This window comes from Trachinotus anak, unplaced genomic scaffold (genome assembly GCF_046630095.1).
Source record: "Trachinotus anak isolate AG129_WGS33_773 ecotype Australia unplaced genomic scaffold, CSIRO_AGI_Tana_v1 ptg000002l, whole genome shotgun sequence".
Lineage (NCBI taxonomy): Eukaryota > Metazoa > Chordata > Actinopteri > Carangiformes > Carangidae > Trachinotus > Trachinotus anak.
The window spans coordinates 10,835,768-10,854,619 of NW_027273853.1; the positions used below are offsets into that span (position 1 = coordinate 10,835,768).

The window sequence follows — 18,852 nt, forward strand, 5'->3', positions numbered from 1 at the left end:
AGGTGTTATCTGTATAATCTAACTAGCTCTATAATGTGTAAATGTGTTTCCAGACACATATGTTGTGCAGTTAACGTCTTTAAAGAACACTTTATATCCATCGAAGTTGAGATTATCGAGTATTGTAATGCTTTAGATTATGTCTGATTTTTTTTAATAAACAATACCTTCCTGAAGGATTTTGGTGTAATTTCATTATTTAAATCACTCCTGCATCCTGTCAAATACAACAAACAAGAACAAAATCAAATGGTCACAACCAATACACACATCAAGGGCTACGCTCAGCAGGTTATTCAGTTTGTTTCAAGTGTTACACTGTTGCTTATTTACAGTGACACAGATAGCACTGTGCTGTGCTCAAATTTATTTGCAGCACTCATTGCCAAACAGACCACATACTATCAACATACAGCTTTCAGACTGGAAACGCTCTCCTTTATAGAAGGTCCCATGTTTAGAGTGCACTGAATACAATAGGCACAATGATAAACAACATGATAGATACAATGAGGCCCCGCTGACACCGAGACGGAAATTAAAGCACACACTCTGTCACATTAACAACCAGAGAGGATAAGATGAAGGTCGGCTCATTCAGCTGTTAGGTCAGCGCAGTCCTGTGTGCCGCACCGCTCCCTTCTTATCTCTTCTTCTATATCATTTCACCTCCACCACAATCTCACGACACATTAGACATTCAATGACTGCGTATAAAATACTATTAGGTTCATCCCTTTGGGGCAAATTACAACCCACATCACAGCACCTAATGCAATAACCCCCATCTGTCATGTAAATTGATCCCCGGACTGCGACCTTAATAGGTGAGACTATCACACATTTCCATCCTGCTTTGCTGGTAATTTCTTTGACACCTCCAACACCTACAATAAAGCTGCCTCGGCAGAAAGCTCATGGGGAAGAATGATCTCATGTTGCGGCACATTAAAAGCGTGATGACAGATAAGCAGGGGGAGATGAGTCTAATATTAAAAGCAGTATTAATCCCAGTGTTTGGACACTCAGCTAACATTGCCAGTGTGTTGGCAGCTTAAAACCTAAAACAAAACTAGCAAGTGTCCAGCTTCACGTTGACAAATAATACAGTGTGCATCCAAATCGGTATGACAACCTGCTAATGGTTGATAATAGTGATAATTATGGCTAAATTTTGGAAGAGCCCCAGGCAAAAAAGACAGAAAAACTACTATAGTTTAAACATCTATTCAATTTTAAAGAAAGTAATGTCCTACTTTGATTTTGTATGTTACAAAAGCAAAGTGTGAGGTAGTAACTAAGCCGACTGTCTCTGTTACCACCTTGTTACCCCCCAGGCTTCCATCAACACATCGTCGTGACGTCTGTCTCAACCTGTCGGCAGTGTGCCAAATGTTGGCTAGCGTCTGGGAAAACAGGCAGCTGAATAAATCGCCACAAGTGGCCCCAGACGTTCTCAGAAGTCACAGACCCCTCGAGCAGCTTATGGTGGACTCACACAAAGGGGGTGAACAAAAGTTTGAACAAGGGAACTCCTCCTAGCCTTTTACACAGAATACACTGCACTGAGAAAGTGAAAAAAAAATTTCTATCTCTCAATATTAAAAAGACTGCTGAAAACAGGTATGAATTCTCACTGGAAATTTTGCTCTTTGGGGAGGAGGATTTATGCCTGTGCCTTCTTGATCAGCACTGTGGAAACGCTGATGTAAAGAACTCTTAACATTTCCTCTAAATTTATAAATGGTTTATAAATTTATAGGAGGTACTTGTTTCCAGTTGACATTCCCACTTTCAGAAATTCTTTATAGGCACTAATGCAGCATTACATAAACATGCACTCACACAAACGTATAATGTGTAGGCCCCGTGTTGCAGCAGGATTGGGAGGAATATGATTTTGTTGTCTAGAAAATATGATTAGAGAATGCTTACAATGCCCAATCCAATAGAAATAAATCACCATAAAATTAATGGAATGTAAAATCCCAAATGGAGCAAAACAGGAGGAAACTAAAATGGAGTGAAAACTAAACAGAATTTAGGAGGGAGAAAAAAACAAAAAACAAAAAACAAAAACAGATTTAGCAGGGCCCTGCAGTGTGTGCATCTCCTCCCCCCCCACCCTCCCCTCTTTCCCTCTCTCTCTCTCTCTCTCTCTCTCTCTCTCTCTCACACACACACACACACACACACACACACACCTTTCACTTTGAAGGGATGTAATTTTGCTTGCTCCTCCTGCAGAGCTTGTTGCTCTGGTAACAGAGGGGGAACAGTGTGGTGTTGTTCATGTGGCCTGACATTTTCAGGCCGTGTCTGAAGGTACCTCTCAACTGTAGAAGGTCTTTAAAAAAAAAAGAAAAAAAAGACAGGGCTGAATTAATTTAAAAACAAAAACCTGTTTTACATTTTAGATGAGCACCATTTATTTGTTGTGACATGTACATCTACAAAAAGTCTACACCAACGGCCTGACATTTATCAAACACCAACATGTTACCGTTTTAGAACACCTCAGAAGTGTCGTTATTTGTGGGAATTATGACTAATAAACAACAAAAAAAAAATACTGTTTTCACACAGCATTTTACCAAACCAAACCAACATCATTGTGCCCAGTTCAGAGGCAAAGCCACTAATCTCCACAGACGAGTAAACACAAGAGAAAGAAAGAAGAGGGAACAGTTTCCCATAGTTTGATTTGAGCTGTGAAGACTCCAGCTGCACTTCTCCTGTGTACAGTTTGAAGTGAAGTCTCATCAGCACCCAGTGACTGATGAGTTTTTGTGGCTCTGTTGTGTATGCCCTTTATGGCCACAAACAACTGGTGCCAACAGAAGCTTCATGCCACAAGCCGGAGCCAGGGCTGGCAGCCGCTCCACAGTGGAGACACACCATGTTGGTTGGGTCATGCATGGGGGATTACAACCAGGCAACTTGGGAGCCAGCACAACAACACAGATGGACTACAACACAGATGGACCACACAGATGAGAGTGGAGAACGCACAGGAAAGCTGTGGTCAAAATGGACTCTATCAGGTCAATACACAAACGGTAAAAAACACAATTGTTCAATAAGCCCACTGTGGTTTATTCTTCTGAAACAGCACGAACTACTCTGACACGTCTGTCAAATAAAATGCACTACCAACAGCATTTTAAGCTTTTCATTCCAAATCAATTTAGGGCTGCACTAGTGATTAGTTCCATTGTTGTAGTGTAGAAACAATTAATAAGTACGTTGATCAAAGGAGATTCAGTCGGGAACGATCTTGATTATATATTAGTTATTTACTGAAAGTGATGTTTTAAGCACAAATGACAAAACCAGCTTCAAGTCTTCTGTGAGACATCTCCATGGGCTCTGAGAGGTTGTGACTGGTATCTTCTGCCATTTGCTTAAGTACTATAGACCAAAATATTGAATAATGAATAATTAGTCAAAGTTGTACATTACTTATTAATCTGGAGATTATCTTGTTGATTAATCAATTAATCATTTAGTCTGTACATTTTAATGTATTGTCCAACCAACAGTCCAAAATGCTGTACTTGTTCTCACAGATGACAACGAAAACTGAAAAATGTTCATATTTGAGAAGTTGTAACAAGAGAAGTAATTTGCTTTAAAATGGCTTAGGTTAATTCATCAATTCATTAATCAATTAAATGAGTAATTGTTTTAACTCTCAATCAATTATTTCAGTTCACTGACAAATGGCTGATGTTACTAAAATTCAAGGCAGGCATTTGTAGCTGATAACAGTCATCTATAAGCAGTGAAAAAACTGAAGCATTGACAAGCAATTTTAGCTATTAACAAGTCTGCCAGCCACTTTGGGCAGGATATCCATCTTTTGACAGTTCTTTTCAATTCCAAAAATCAATCAGGCTGGTAAAATACTGAAAGACGACAATGATGTGTGGGTTTGGACATCTCTGCCTTCTTCTGTAGCTACCACAAAAACAGAAAATAGTCAACTTCCTAACAGATGTAGTCAACTGCTTTGCCACTTTACAAACAGTGGTGTATTCATTCATTCACTGTGTAAAATAAAATCAGAACCAAAAACCAACCCATGAAAAGGGAAGCTGAAATGGTTTCATTTTGTAGTCACTTTGGAGTATCATTAAAATTAAAGAGTGCTGGCTCCCCAACGCTCTATTCAGCAGAAAAACTAAATCATTTCTTTTGCAGAGGCAATATAGTGGGGTGTTCAATTGTCTGACTAAGAGAATAGATTTTGTGCTGTAGTACGGTTTAGGGGTGAGGCAGAACCTTATTCAATTTTGACCGCTCTGGGACCAGAGCAGCTAAAAATAGCTCTCATTAATTCTGCCGTTGTGATGCTGCAACAGAGTGATTTAAGGGAAACTTGCAGCATGAACACTGAAGAACATTTAATAACCTTTGGTTGAATTAAATGCCACAGACCAACTGAAACAAATGATGCAATACAGCAAAGAAAATACATTCACTTCTCCCTAGTGCCCATTTGTTGGATTTGTCTGTAGGGTCTGAAGAAAACACAAAGGGTAGATTATTTTCAGAAATCATTTACAGCACCAGGGCAGAGAAAATGTGGCCATTCAAACAAGTATTACCAGAGAAGATGTTTAGTGTGGATGTTCAGATTCTCACATTCCACAGGATGGTACTAAATGACATTTTGCTACTAAATCTTGCTCATAATTTTTGCAGATTAGCTCAAACAAAACAGATTAACATTTCTTTTGAGAAATTTAATGAAATGGTGTTATAATTTTTTTCCCCATTACAGCTTGCAGAAAACCACAAGCTCTTTTTTAAAAATTTTTTTTTTAATAAATTGCATTTCTAGTATGAGTAAGAGATAAAACAACACTATTTCCGGAGTATATTTGGGACCCAAATAAATTTCCACGGTCCAACTACAGATGGGTCCCCACATGATAATAAGCAGCAGAATTGCTCAATGGCAATGAGATTACTGTAGGAAAAGAAACATTTTCTCAAAAGTTCTAAGTAATCAGAATCGTATAACCATTAAATCAAACCAGGAATGACACTGACACAAAGACTAGCACACCAGCGATAAACAAATTGCTGTCTAAACAAGCATAGTTTCAGAACACTGTGCAAGTTGCACTGCAGCCAAAGACAGAAAACAACAACAGGATCACACTCCACTGTGGCTGCTGGCAGTGAAGCAGCAAACAAGTAGAATAAGATGATTGATCACTTCAGAAATTGAAAACGATGTGCTGGAGACTGCTGACAACGGTGAAAACCCCTCCTGCTATGGAGAACATACTCAAATGCTAACGAAGGCCCATGCCTTAACACCAGTCAGGAGGTCCCCTGAGAGCTAAGTGACACTCTGCACATACAACACGGTAAGACACTGTACTGCAGATCTCTAATGGAAGGGAGAGAGTGACAGAGATGCAGCACTATACGAGTGATGAGAAGGTCAAGAGATTAAACCTATTAACTGTGACATAAAAACATAACCATTACATCCACAAAAGACACACACGTGGAGTACTTAAAGGCGACAGTAAAACAGACTTAGACCTCACCCCTTCATCTCTTCGGTTCATTGCTTAAGTATTCAGATAGAACAGGATGCACAGAAGATCAGGGGTACTTACATCAGTTCATCCTGGTCACTACAGAGGACACAGACAAAAGCGTCTCAAACCTCCAGCTACTCCTCAGTAAATCCAGCAGGAGATTCCTGCAGACGCACATCAGCAGCCTCAGTGCATGACCGCACCAGTCACTGCTGGGAGGCACTTGCCCCCACCTTCCTTTGCTTTCTGTTTTCTTAGCTCTGAAACAACTGAAATTACGACCACAGGTGAGGGGTTATGAAACACACCCCGCAGCTATTCCCTAACGCTTCCTGTGCCCCGCACGGGTCTGTGTCCTCTCCCAACATCTTCCTTCAGAATTTATCCCTCCCTTCAGCTCTCTCCTTACGCGCTCATGGGATCGAAGCAAATCCCCTCTGGCTTGGCAGCGATCTGTGTGGGATCTGCAGTTCCGCTACAGCATGGGACTCCTCTGTACTAGCGAACATCCATCCGCAGTGTAAACTGCTGTATCGGACTTAACCCTCGAGCTGCCGTGTTGAACCTGAACAGAATCCATCAATTCTCTCTGCATGTGGGGCATTATGTATGCCCCTCCTCCCCAGGTGTGCTGCATTGCATGCATAAATTATGCTCATCGTGTCAGAGGCATGCCATAGAAGACAAGCTGTCAGTTTGATGGTCAGGAGGACATTATACTTTGTATTTTTATTCTCCAGCTGAAGACAGCGTGAACACACATTACTATACTATACATTACTATAACATAAAATTTAGTCGAAGTTAACAGGTTGCTAATGAAGCAGATGAAATGAGACCAAGCTTCACAACACCACAAAGGGAGGCTGAGGGAAAAGCAAAAAGGCACATGTGACTTGTGTAACATCCCACGCACATCAAGAGAAATTTTGTCATCTGAGCAAAAATGTACAAGCAGTATGGCAACAGTTTGTTTAACAGCCATTTAATATGGATTTCTTAATATAAATGTCACTTTGGGAGGCAGCTGAATCATCACCAGCCCATTCTTTTGCTTCTGCGGGTTTTTCAGTAGTTAAATAAAAGGAATTATTTTATAGAAATGAAGAAAATTAACTCAACAGCCTCTGCTTTCAGGAAAGTAAAGGAAATGTGTTTTATTACATACTTAATAACAAGTGACAACTACTAACATGGTATTATTCTGAAAATACTATACTATAAAAATGCAAATTAGACTAACAACATTGTTCAATACAATAGAAAACCACTTTGTAGTTCATATTTAATCAAACAGCATTTAGAGGACACAGTAAGACAACTAATCAAGACTGCTCATATTTGTTTTTGTTGTTGAGCCATTTCCCCCACCATTGTTAAAGCTTGTGTGTTTTCCATAGAGGAGCATAATGCATGACTGCACAAACATGTGAATTCATCCTAAGGCAACTTCAAGCATCTGCAGAATGTGCCAACCACATACACTGTTGTCTATGAAGAGCTGCACTCTCCCTCCCCACAAACAAGAAATACATGGTACACAGAACTGCATTAAAGGAGACTTCTCTTCAATGCAACTTTTGGTCCAGGTCATGTTGAGAAGACAGGTAGGACCACAGTGACAGAAACTACGGTACTCCTATACAGTATCAGAGACTAATGTGGCAACATATCATTACGCACTTCACCCAACTGCATGACATGATCGGAAGGTTACCCACATAAAGCTCAGGGTGCCTTAGTTTAATAGTAAACTATAAACCATCTACTCAACCTCATGCACTTGAACATCCCTTACTGCCTGCAACACACTGCTTGTCCTTATCACATTCCTGACATTTATGAGACTGTTATTACTGACACAGCTCTATGCGAGGGCATCATTTGCATAGCCTGTCTCTGTCCTGCTCTCTTTGAGTAGGTTAACCAGCAGTGACGGCTGACATGGACACACTGTGCATCCACATGAACTAAATGTGTGACTCAGCTTAGAACGGATTTACATACTGCTATTACAGATTTGTTTGTGTCTGTGAGAGAGGGAATACTGAATGAAAATATACATCAAATACAAAAAACCCAATGACAGGAAGGGAGATAGAGAGCTGAAAAACAAAAACTCCCTCAAAATAATAACAAACCAGCCAGGTTTGCCAACCTGTGATACCGTGAGATCACAATCTGATAAAGAGAGACATTGAAGGTTGAACAGAATTCAACACACAAAAAGAGTTACACAATCTTATAAATATTTAGCCCAGATGGATTCAGTACACGGACTATTCAGAAAACCAAGGCCATGTGGGTCATGACATCCCTCGAATCAGTCAGGATAATGATGGAGTTGGACAAGCCTGACAGACACCCAGACACCGCTGGCGAAGGGGACGAGTTAAATTTACATCCCTCAGAGCAGAGTGTGAGAGTGGTGACAGATTCCACACATAGCTTTCTCTCTCCACTACCTTCTGCCTACCAGCCTTTAATTACTTCCACATCAACCACAACAGGCATGTAGAGAACATGAGCTGCTAATCGCTACAAGTCAGCATCCCTGCCAGTCACTATGTCTTCTCTTTTAATACCGAATTCATGAGCACAAAATGCAGAGGTGTAATTTCATTCTACAAAATGGATACAGTTCTTCCTTAGCGCAAACTTTTCTTTAAGAATATCACAGCAATCCAGGTTTAGACAAATTTACTTATTATTCAAGCTTAAAGCTCAATCTACTGTAGCACTCATTTTTATGTTTGTCATGAAAATGTTAAATGTTTGGGAGCACCTAAGAGAAAAGGTAATGCAAAAACACACATTTTCTAATACAAATAAATCACAGTTCTACTGACAACTAATCCTAAGGGGGAAAAAACTTGTGTTTACGGCTTGACAACTTTTGCAGCAGTCAGTTTTTGTTGCAGCATTCAGCATTTCTGTGTGAGGCAGTTCATGTGACCACTGGATATAAAACATTTAATAAAGCACCTCTGTGATGGCTTAAACACAATGAAACCTGCCAAAGATGCTTTGGGCAGACATGAAAGCTAAAATTGCCACTCCTGCAGTACTTTTAATCACCAAAGATGTGTTTCAGTTTACAAAATGAAGGAAGCCAGCAGGAAAACTGTATCTCATGTGATAAACTTTAAGGCTGATTGTTCACACTGTAATTCACAAGTGCTCAGATTAGATTTGTGTTTAAGTAGTTTGACAAATAGCTGTCATTACATTATTAATTCAGCACTAGCTGTCATAATATTGGTGCTTGTGTACTTTCTGTCCAACAGTATAGATCTGGTCCCCATTGCTCACACATGTTGCATTTCTAGTTCTCTGTAGTTGTTGTTCTTTGCACCTTTTGCCATAACACAAACCAACATCTGGTGTCATGTATAAAATTGAAAAAAGTACTTGAAATTGTATTCAGGCAGCGTTACATCATTACACGTAATTTTAATCATATTTTACTGCTCTAACCAATTAATTTTGAATAACTAAACTGTTCTGTGCAGTAAATGATTTTTTTTGGCCATTTGGGGGGGACGGAAGTTGTGAACACAACATTAACATTTTATCACCTTGTAAGCCGATATGGATAACTTATTTACACAATCAGCAGTTATGGAGCAACAATATCATTTATTTGGGGTCATGTTTCTCGCCACCTGGCAAATGCAAGTCCAATATTCATTCTCTTTTAGCTCTGTTTTTGGTCTCCACTAACTCTAGGGGAAATAACTGGCTCTCTAGTTGCTGGATGCTTTTTCACTGAAAACAGAAGCCCGCTGCAGCCAAAAACAATGCTATGTGAGCAATGAAAATCACTATAAAGAGACATCTTTCACATTATTTTCAGTATTTTCAGTCATTTGATAAATTGTTACTATAAAAATAACAATTATAGCCACTTTAAGTAGGTAAGATACAGACAATTATACACAAAACAACATGATTAGAAAATAATAAAATTCAAGCCTATGATACTTCTGGCTCAGTGTGAACTCCATGGCTGGAGTCAGTGATCATAACCAGAGGCTCAGTGTGTCCTGAACACATGGACCAGGAAATCAGCTACTGAACTCAATCAGCCCAGTGGAAGTTATCAGTGCCCCACACAGAGCACACAAGTGGGCAGGAATGTGCTGATAAGCTGAGCCACTGACCTGCACCCCGCCTCCTCTCAGTCACAGTGATTGAAATGAGGACAACGGAGCCAATGAAACACAGTAATGATAAGGGATGTTTCTGCAGAAACAGGAGGCCCATGCTAAAATGTGATTGATGAGTGATTTTGTAAGCCTCTTCATCCTGATTATACCACACCCCTTTCAAAGAAGAAGGACTTGATTTATGTACGCAAGCCTCTGTATAAGTGGAGCTGTAACCATAATGTAAACAGGCCACTTGTTAATGCAGACACTTGGTGGCCTATAGGATCTTGGTCTTATGTCACATTTTGTTTGCTAAAATGTTTTAGCTTTAGCTGTGTATCAGAACAATGACCTTTCAATGTCCAGATACCAACAACAACTCTCTAAAAAAGTAGCAGAAGATCCAGGGAGTATAACATGTGTACAGAAGGAAACCATTTATAACCTGACTCAAAAAAATGCCATTGGTGAGAACCACCAGTGCTTATGGCGGTTTACTTTTTAATTATACAGTATTTTGTTCATGGATGCAGACTGTTATATTACAGTGTTACAGTATATTGTCATACATGCTGGGATGTGTAAATATTATGTTATCACTGAAAAAACATGGCTCATCTATAGCACTCTTTGATATCTAATTCATCGTTTGCCAATCGAGCTTCATTAAACTGGCAGAGTAATATTTGGGAATTAAACTATGCTGCATTGTAGAACCGAAACCCCTCCTGAATTGAAAAACTTTGATGAATGTATGAGCACAGGAAACATGAAACAAATGTCAAAAATCCATCTGACTCTTAAATCACACTTCTCAATGGATGAAAATCTCACAATGATACAACTAATACAAAATAAACCATGATGTAAGCAGAGATATGGTTCTTCAGGATAGTGGAGGCTAGCTCATTAAACCATCTTCCTTTTTATTCTAGTGGCATCTCAAGGTTATCACTAACACATGCTGGTTTACAGTCTCCCACCATTTTTTGGCTTTTTTTTCAGCCCCCTCTCTCTACAAAGTTAGATCATTAATGACTTCAAAGAGGTACCAGAGGCTATCTACTTTCATATCAATACAGTGATCCATTTTTGTTGGACATTAACTTGCATGCAAACCTACATGCAAACCTAAAAATATACAAAGTTTTGTTTCTCCAAGGTGCAACACGTCTGTCTCAATACATCATGTAAATACAGTAATAGTGTCATTAGTATGTCTGACTAGTATGTCTGATTTCATGTAGGCATGTTATGGGTGAGCCCCTTATTCTAGACAGTTTCTGCAAATACACAGGACTACAACACTGCAGTCAAATTTAACTTAAGTAGGCAAAATATCAGATACATTTGTCCTTCTAAAACCAAGATGACTCAGATGACTGCTGTTTCCCATGACAGCTTAGGACAACATGATTTACAGGCCAACATATATTGCTGCCCTTGAGCAGCTTGATATTCTCTTTCTCTCAGGCATCATGTTTGCTAGACTCATCCCATGTACAACACTGTTATCTAAAAACAGTTAATTCAATAGTGCAATGAAACATTTAATGCCACACATGCCACAAACATCTGTATAGTGCCTGCCCCAGTTCATTTGACAAATCTGTTGCCCTGCCCAGCTGCCATCTCACAAAACATTACCATCATGAGGCAGGCAATGACACATTTAAGTCACAGACCCAAGCTCAGGGAGCCTTACGCTTATATATGGAATAATCCTCAAAGACATACTAAGCACATATGTTACAGGCACTGCACACTTACAGTAGTATTTTGGGAGTTTCCTTTAAATTCAAAGCTTGTTATCCATTGTAGAGCCAAATCAGAGACAACTTAAGTTTATGACAGAACCAAATGATCAATCTTCGACCATTCCCAAAAAGAGTAAAGATACCCTGAATGTAGAGCTTGGTGACAGTGACATTTAACACATATTTAATGCCTAATCTTTTGGCTATCATTAGTGATGCTTTCATACAACATGCAAGCTAAACCAAGGTGGGAAGAGATGTTGACCAACCAGGCAGATACCTTCATTGTTTATTTTCCACAGCAGTAACACAAGTTCATTAAAGTGTATTACTTATCCCTTTCAGAAGGATAAGGTAAAAAAAAAAGAAAAAAAAGCGGCATTACAATTTTATGACCCCCGAGAATATTTACTTTTATAGCATGATACTGAATCTGATATTTTAACTTTAGAGTACCATGTGCCAACAAGATGTACCAGCTGTAGTTGTGACTAGTTCAAAGCAAATGTAAACTGACAAAACAATAACAATATACAAAACGATACTGTCCCGCGTTATCAATATTCAACAGGTGGCGACTTGTGCTTTTGGTTCACATCAGCAGCTGTCCATCACTTGTAATAGAAATGAATATAGTGAGAGAGTTAGCTCAGATGAGTTAAGCCATACACCGACTGCAGCCCACAGCAAAGCCTCCCCTAACACACACACCCCTAAGAATGACACTGCATTATTATGACAGCTGGCTGACAACTGAACAGACATCGGGACAGGCAAGCAGGTATTTCTGTGTCACCAAACTACAGTCAGCTAACAAGCTAACGTTAGCCAACTGCTACCTAGCTTCACCAAAGACCCACTTCGGCTTTTACAAACGGACCACTATCAAAACAAGGTGAGCCACCGCATGACCTTCCCTTTAAATTAGGAAAGCCGATGTCATATTTCTAGCAGCTGCCCTCCCGTTACCACTCCCATCCTTGCCTCTTGCAGTTTGACACTTAATAAATCTTGTGCCCCCGTTATACCCTCTTGGTCAAATAAACCCCTAGCTGGCCGACATTTTGTTCCAGCGGCTAGGCTAGCTCATCCTAGCTAACGTTACCTGGATGCTCCGCGCACTTGACGTGGGAACAACCCGTCCGCCCGATGACAGCTCGACCGCAAGGTATTTTGTGACTTAATGTTACCGCTTATACAAGCTCCACAAAGCGTGGTGGCGATGGACATCGTTATTCATAATTACAAATAGAAGATAACGTTAGCGTGTTGGGCAGCTAGCTAACCACTTAGCATAGCGCGTAGATGCAGTTTGCTAGCAGTGTGGTAGCTAGGTTACCTCGGCTTGCACCGTTATCGCTCGCTTGTACCCGCTGGGGGACACACATCCAGTCAGCTCCTGCGGCTACAGCGGAAAAAACACTCTCCCAAATAACGTACTCACGGACAAATCAAGAAGCCCATTCACCTTCGCCAAAGCAATGCTCCTTCACGGCGTGCTTGTGAAAATCTTACAGGAAAGTAATGGAAAGGTCCTCCTGGTGTGGCTCCAGAGCAGCAGCCGCCGCACTGCAATGGCAGGCAGTGGATGAAGCCTTCCGTGTCCCCCCCCCCTCTGCTCTCACACTTCGGCTGCCTTCACCGCCGCGGTGACAGTGACAGGTTCGCCTGGAAGAAACCATTCCGGTTTGTCCGCGGGGGGAGGATAGGGGAGGGGAGGGGGGTGTGTGCGGAGGGAGAGCCGGGATGCAGAGAGGCTGTCCACAGCAGCAGCAGCGGCAGAGATCCAGCAGCATCAAGCGCCATTCCAGCGTGAGGACAAGCGGTCGGTGAAAACGCACAGATGGCGCTTTTTCTGCTCCCGGTGAACATAGCGGCGTCCACTATACATGAGGGATGGATGCGACTGTCATGATTTTCAAATCCATCGTTTAACCTACTCAGGAAAAAAAAAAAAAAAAAAAAAAAGGCCTACAAATCCCCAAAATGTTGCAGATGTCTGCTGCACTGTTATCACATAACAGTCATTATAACTCACGGAATATCACGACTACGTTCAATATTAGACCATAATAACGTTATTCACAATTCTACTAAGCCTATTTACTGGATATTATTTGTTTTGACAAAATAATAAGATCAAGCTTTTTTTAATTTATGGATTGATGGCATCTTTAAAATTTGACAATACTGCAAATAAGAGTTGGGTATTCACAAAAAAGGGCTGTTTTACATTGGCCTAACTATTTTTGGCCTATTAAAAAAAAACACTTATATGCTACTGCTTTTTTGTTAGGGTTTAATAGGTAGATCAGAAAAGAATTGAAAATAAATAAATAAATTAGATCTCAAAATGGATTACAAATTTGAAAAAAAAAAAAGTTGTTAGATCTAAATTTGAGGATGTGTTTAAGGGAATAAAACAATTTGAGATAGCTGCTTCAGTGAGACTATGTGGTAAAAGTCATACGCAACACCAGCCAAAGCACAGTTAATAACTGCATGAACTTGTATGAACTGTGTTCCTAAAAATAACTTCCTTTTCCAAGTAACATGATTTTGCTATTGCACCAGCAGTACAGTAGACTTCTACAGGTAAACTGCTGTGGGCTAACAAACTATTGTGCACACAGAGCATTGTAAGCTTTGCTTTTGCTGCATGTGACGTAAGCAGAAACATTTTATCTTTGAAGAGCTTTTAACAAGCATCCTGATCAAACAGAGAGCTAATGAATCGGTGTACGGGTGAGGCAGCTGTTGAGGGCTGTTTGCAGTCAGAGTGCAGCGACATTGTCCTCATGCACCTAAAGAGTGGGGTGTTTAATATTGTTGTTTATAATATAATTTTAGCTTTATTTGATGATGTACTGTAAATAAACTGTTTTCACAACATATTCCAACCAAGTGCCCAGCAGTTCTTGCTTTATGGTGTTCAAACCAGGAATTTCCAATATATTTTTTAATGACTTTTACAAAGCATACAACAATATGTATTTTTTACACCTGTTTTGTAAACATTCAACAGCAGGATACAATATAAATCCAGTTGTTGTTTCCTGTAGATCCAGAAGTTCACATCCAGATGTGCACTATCTATTGTGTCAAGAAAATATATGAGACAAAAACCGTCTCATGTTAAGTAGGCCTTAATATTGATTTGACAAATTGAATTTAAAAAAAAGGGTAGGTTTGATTGATTAGGCATCTCTTGAAACAAAGGACTTGACAAGGACAAGGACAAGATGGTTTATCTGTCATGCCTTCCTGTGTCTGTATGCAACCTATGTGATGTGAGCATAATGAGGAAAAACTAATATCTATTCCAAAATGCTGAAGATTTGAAGCTCTTAATGTGGAAGATATTTTACATTGAAGTTATACTGTCTTGAATGCAAAAGGCTGTATGAAAAAATCCATTTGGATATTGCTTTTAACTACAGCAAACATAAACTCTTTATAGGGAAAGCTGAGGTAGGCTACTTAAGTAGTAGCAACATGCTGCATAAAGCCATTTAAAATGCAGAGGATAGAACTAAAATCCACCCTACAGTCACGATGCTCAATACTCCTTCCCATGGGGTATACAGATTTAATCAATATACAGTAGAATGTAAATTGTGCACTGCACCAAACCCCACTCTTAAGACTCTATAACATGCACTTTATTTTTTGTGCTGGCTTTTCCAGAGGAGCCTAATTCTCTGCAGCACCTTCTGTTGTGCATTTTATCACTTTGAGATTGCGTGACCGTTCTTGTCACCTCTACCTCAGGCACTAATGAGCGGAGGAGAAGATAGTGGCTGAATGTAATGCCGGAGGAGCACAGAGGTCCTGCAATGTTGCTGACGTAAGGAGACTTGCCGCAGATTCCATTGGAGGATCGGAGGGAGAAAGGGGTGGTGGGAGGGGTGGGGGTTGGGGGGGGGGGGGGGGGGGGGGGGGGGGCGTCTTGAATAGAAGAATGCGAGTTGGCCAAGGTCATAAGAATTAGATAAACAAGGGCAGTCACAGATATCCTGTGGGAAGACAAAATATGATGAAGAGCAGGACATGTCGTAAAAATACGAAGGAAACTCCACAAAAAATGTTCTGTGACCTGCACCTCTACAGTTTTGCTGACAACAGACAAACCTTTGGCGATATGTCAGCATAGTATGTCACTGAGCATGAATGATGCTTAGATGATGCCACTTGTCATCATTAGTTATCCTCATGCATTGCAATATTAAAACTTGCCAAAGTACTAAGGCAGAAAAATATAGTCAAGCCATCAAAACCACTCTAGAAATGCATGAATGTAAACTTTGATGTGGTGATTATGCTGCTTAATGTATCTCTGCTGAAGCCCTTGAAATACCCTCTGTTAATGCTACGACGGTGTTTGCATCACTCGCTCCAACGGCACAGAGGGAGTTTCACATGCCGTGCAACAGAATTACGCAGCCCCTCTCTCCCATCAGCACATTTAGACACACAGACAGCATCCAAACCAGAGTATGACTGCAGGAACAAATCACACGAGTGGAAAAGCAAATTAGAAATTCACAGCAGGTTGGCTTTTAGAGTGCACTGCCCCTGACGGCGAGTGAGTCACCTCTCAGCTGCACAGGTCAGGAAAACAGCCTACTAAGCAAAGGTTGGCGTGGCTATCTATGAGCTTTAATGACTGCAGCTATCCAATGACATGACAGACGTTAAACATAGCACTGCAGCAGAAGAAAATAAATGTATTTGTCCAACAGCAGAGGGAGAGCAGAAGATGATATTATGTGACACCATGCTGTCAAAGCTGCAAGATGATACTCAAAACTTTGTGCTTCTTATCTTGTTATCCAGTCTTTGGTTTAACAAATTGGAGTACATCAATGTAATCCCATAATGGAGTGAGCTGGCCACTGTACAGAGGCTTTTATTTCTGTGATTTCTGTGTTGTCCTCTGTCAGTATCACTGACCTCTAGCATGAGAAAAGCAGCACACTGACTTGACAGCCAACCCATTAGTTGAGGACAGAAATTCCTCGGACAAGGTTTCATAATGCCACACGATGTACACGGTGCAGCACATTCACAGCTGAAGAGAGAGACAGGGGTCTGTGATGTAGCAAGCATGAGATGTCTTGTAAAGTCAGCAGTAAAAAAAAAAACATGCACCAAAAGGTGCTTTATAGAAGAATGAAGTGTGACCTCGGTGAAGCAGAGCTGTGCAGCAGTAAAATGCAGCTGAAAGATGCAGGAGACAGAGCTTGGCTGCAGCCTCCTGAGCTCTGTCCAGCTTATTAGCGGCTGATTTTACAGTTTATGGCTGTACCACCTGTCTCACAAAAGGAGAAACATCTCATCATTCATCTAGAGTATAACATTTAGATTCTGCATTAGAATATGCATATTCATTTAATGATAATCATGCGGCCGGCTTTGCTCTTTGAGCTTTTGTGTGCTCTGCTTTTATGTAAGGGCCAACACATTTTGCAGATGATTAATTTTTCCTCTTTGTGGTTTTGCTTGTGGTTCAAAAGGAATTAATAATATATATATATATAATAATTGTATCATCATCTGACTGCCAGGATGTGGATGTGAGGCAATTTCTGTGTAGCGCTGGCTGCAGTGGAAATGCTGCAATGAAGTAACTGAAGTATAACAGTACAGAACAGTATAAATTATAAAATTCAAAAATACCAGTCTACAGAAAGGTACCCACATTATTTCAGTCTTGTAACCTTTGTATGTGTGCAACAATATATGTTTGGTGTTTTTAAAACACTCACACTTTAAAAGCAGTTATTTCATAAAATGGTGATAAATGAATTTAATAAATAATGGTTTTCAGCTACAGGCAGTAAAAAGGAGACAATCTGACACCGTGAACATAAAGGATGTGATTGACAAAAAACAAATCCGGTTTTACCTATTCATAAATATCAGAGCTAAGATCAGAACCCATGTCCAGAGAGGAAATGCATATTTTTCAAGATTCCTCAAATGAACCTATAATCTCCACCTCATTTTTCCCACCAACAGCTGAGAGCTCAGACATATCAGGTGACATGAAATGACCTCACATCCCCGGCCTACAGATCATGTGACAACAGGCCACCAACATCCAAATCCTCTCTGGATCAAACTACAGAATCATGCACAATAGCAAAAAAGCAATCACCTAAGTATGTTTATCCCGGGTGGTGGGGGGTGGGGTGGTGAGGTTGGGGGGGGGGGGGGGGGGGGCAGTGTTGCTGGTGGTGGAGGGGTACAAATGCTAATAAAGATGAACAATTCCAATCAGTTAATGTGGATGCATGTATGGCAGAGAGGTTTTTTAGCAGCAAAATGGGGAGTTGAATTATTTTTGCCTTTGAAAACGTGCCCAGATCATGGACTGCAGAGCTAACCATGAATACCTTGGAGGGAATAAAAGCTTTTGAAGCAGAAGGATCATGATCAATCCAATTGTGATTTCACGGTCAGCTGGAAATGGCAACGGTTATTGATAATTAATTATCTATTTTGATTAAGCAGAAATACTCTGAGGCTCTTGTCTTATAAACCCAGGGGGACTCACATGTTTAAAACCAACAGTGTTGTTGAAAAACATCTGATATAAAATGCCATAACTGTCAGTGCGACCTGTGATGTGAAATACCAGTTAAATTATTAATGAAGTGGCTGTAATGTTTTATTTCCTCCTCAAACAGACCTTTAAATTATTTTGGATTCATAAGTGGTCGTTTATTCAAGGCTTTTTCCCAAGAGAGAAAACCTCGCTCAGGATGGGAGTAAAGCAATTAGAGGCCTTGGTGGTCCGGGATCAGGGGCTCCCTTCGGACCAGACCGAGGGCTATTGTGGAGGGCTAGTGATGGGGGTAAAAGGGACAGGGAGAAAAATCACCCAGGGGTAATTTACCGCACTGCGGAAAGAAGCCAAACAATACTACACTGCTTCTCAATTGAACTGGAGATTAATTTTGTCACGACTACAGTTAAATCCAGTGAGGAAAAAAACATCAAAATTATTTTTAACAGAGCAAACAGTGCAAGGTTGGCCCCAGCACAATACAACTCGATGTTTGCCAGCTTGGCTTCACCAACCACATGAGCATCAACAGATCTTGAACTAACACTTCTTCCCATTCTAGCAGCTGCAGTGCTCACTGTTTTTAAGAATAAAATGTGTATTGGCACAAGCTACAGTAATTCTGTCACCATATATGAAAACTAAACATTCATCCAAACCCAATATCCCAACTGCACATCCAACCCCTCTCCTCTCTATTGCGTCAGCTATGCAAACATGGATGTTGCACAGTGTTGCTGCACATTTAGGTAGTAAAACTCTGCCCTCTGCAGGACTTGAGCTGAACACTATCTATCTGGTCGACTGTGTCT

General features: G+C 40.4%; 1 protein-coding gene across 11 annotated transcripts in view; it reads right to left on the reverse strand.

The window, feature by feature from the left end:
- The window catches only part of tjp1b (tight junction protein 1b), a 54,573-nt gene that overhangs the window by 19,799 nt on the left and 15,922 nt on the right, over positions 1 to 18,852 (reverse strand). Inside the window, exon 1 of one of the 11 annotated variants that reach the window (XM_071496187.1) lies at positions 12,985 to 13,375. The exons of 5 other annotated variants lie outside the window; for them this stretch is intronic. The gene's annotated coding sequence lies outside the window, so the exon portion shown is untranslated. Of the gene's footprint in view, positions 1 to 2,204; positions 2,348 to 12,574; positions 12,782 to 12,808; positions 12,830 to 12,913; positions 13,376 to 18,852 lie in introns of those variants that run through there. 5 more of the 11 variants (XM_071496160.1, XM_071496169.1, XM_071496202.1 and 2 more) reach the window with 5 other exon arrangements.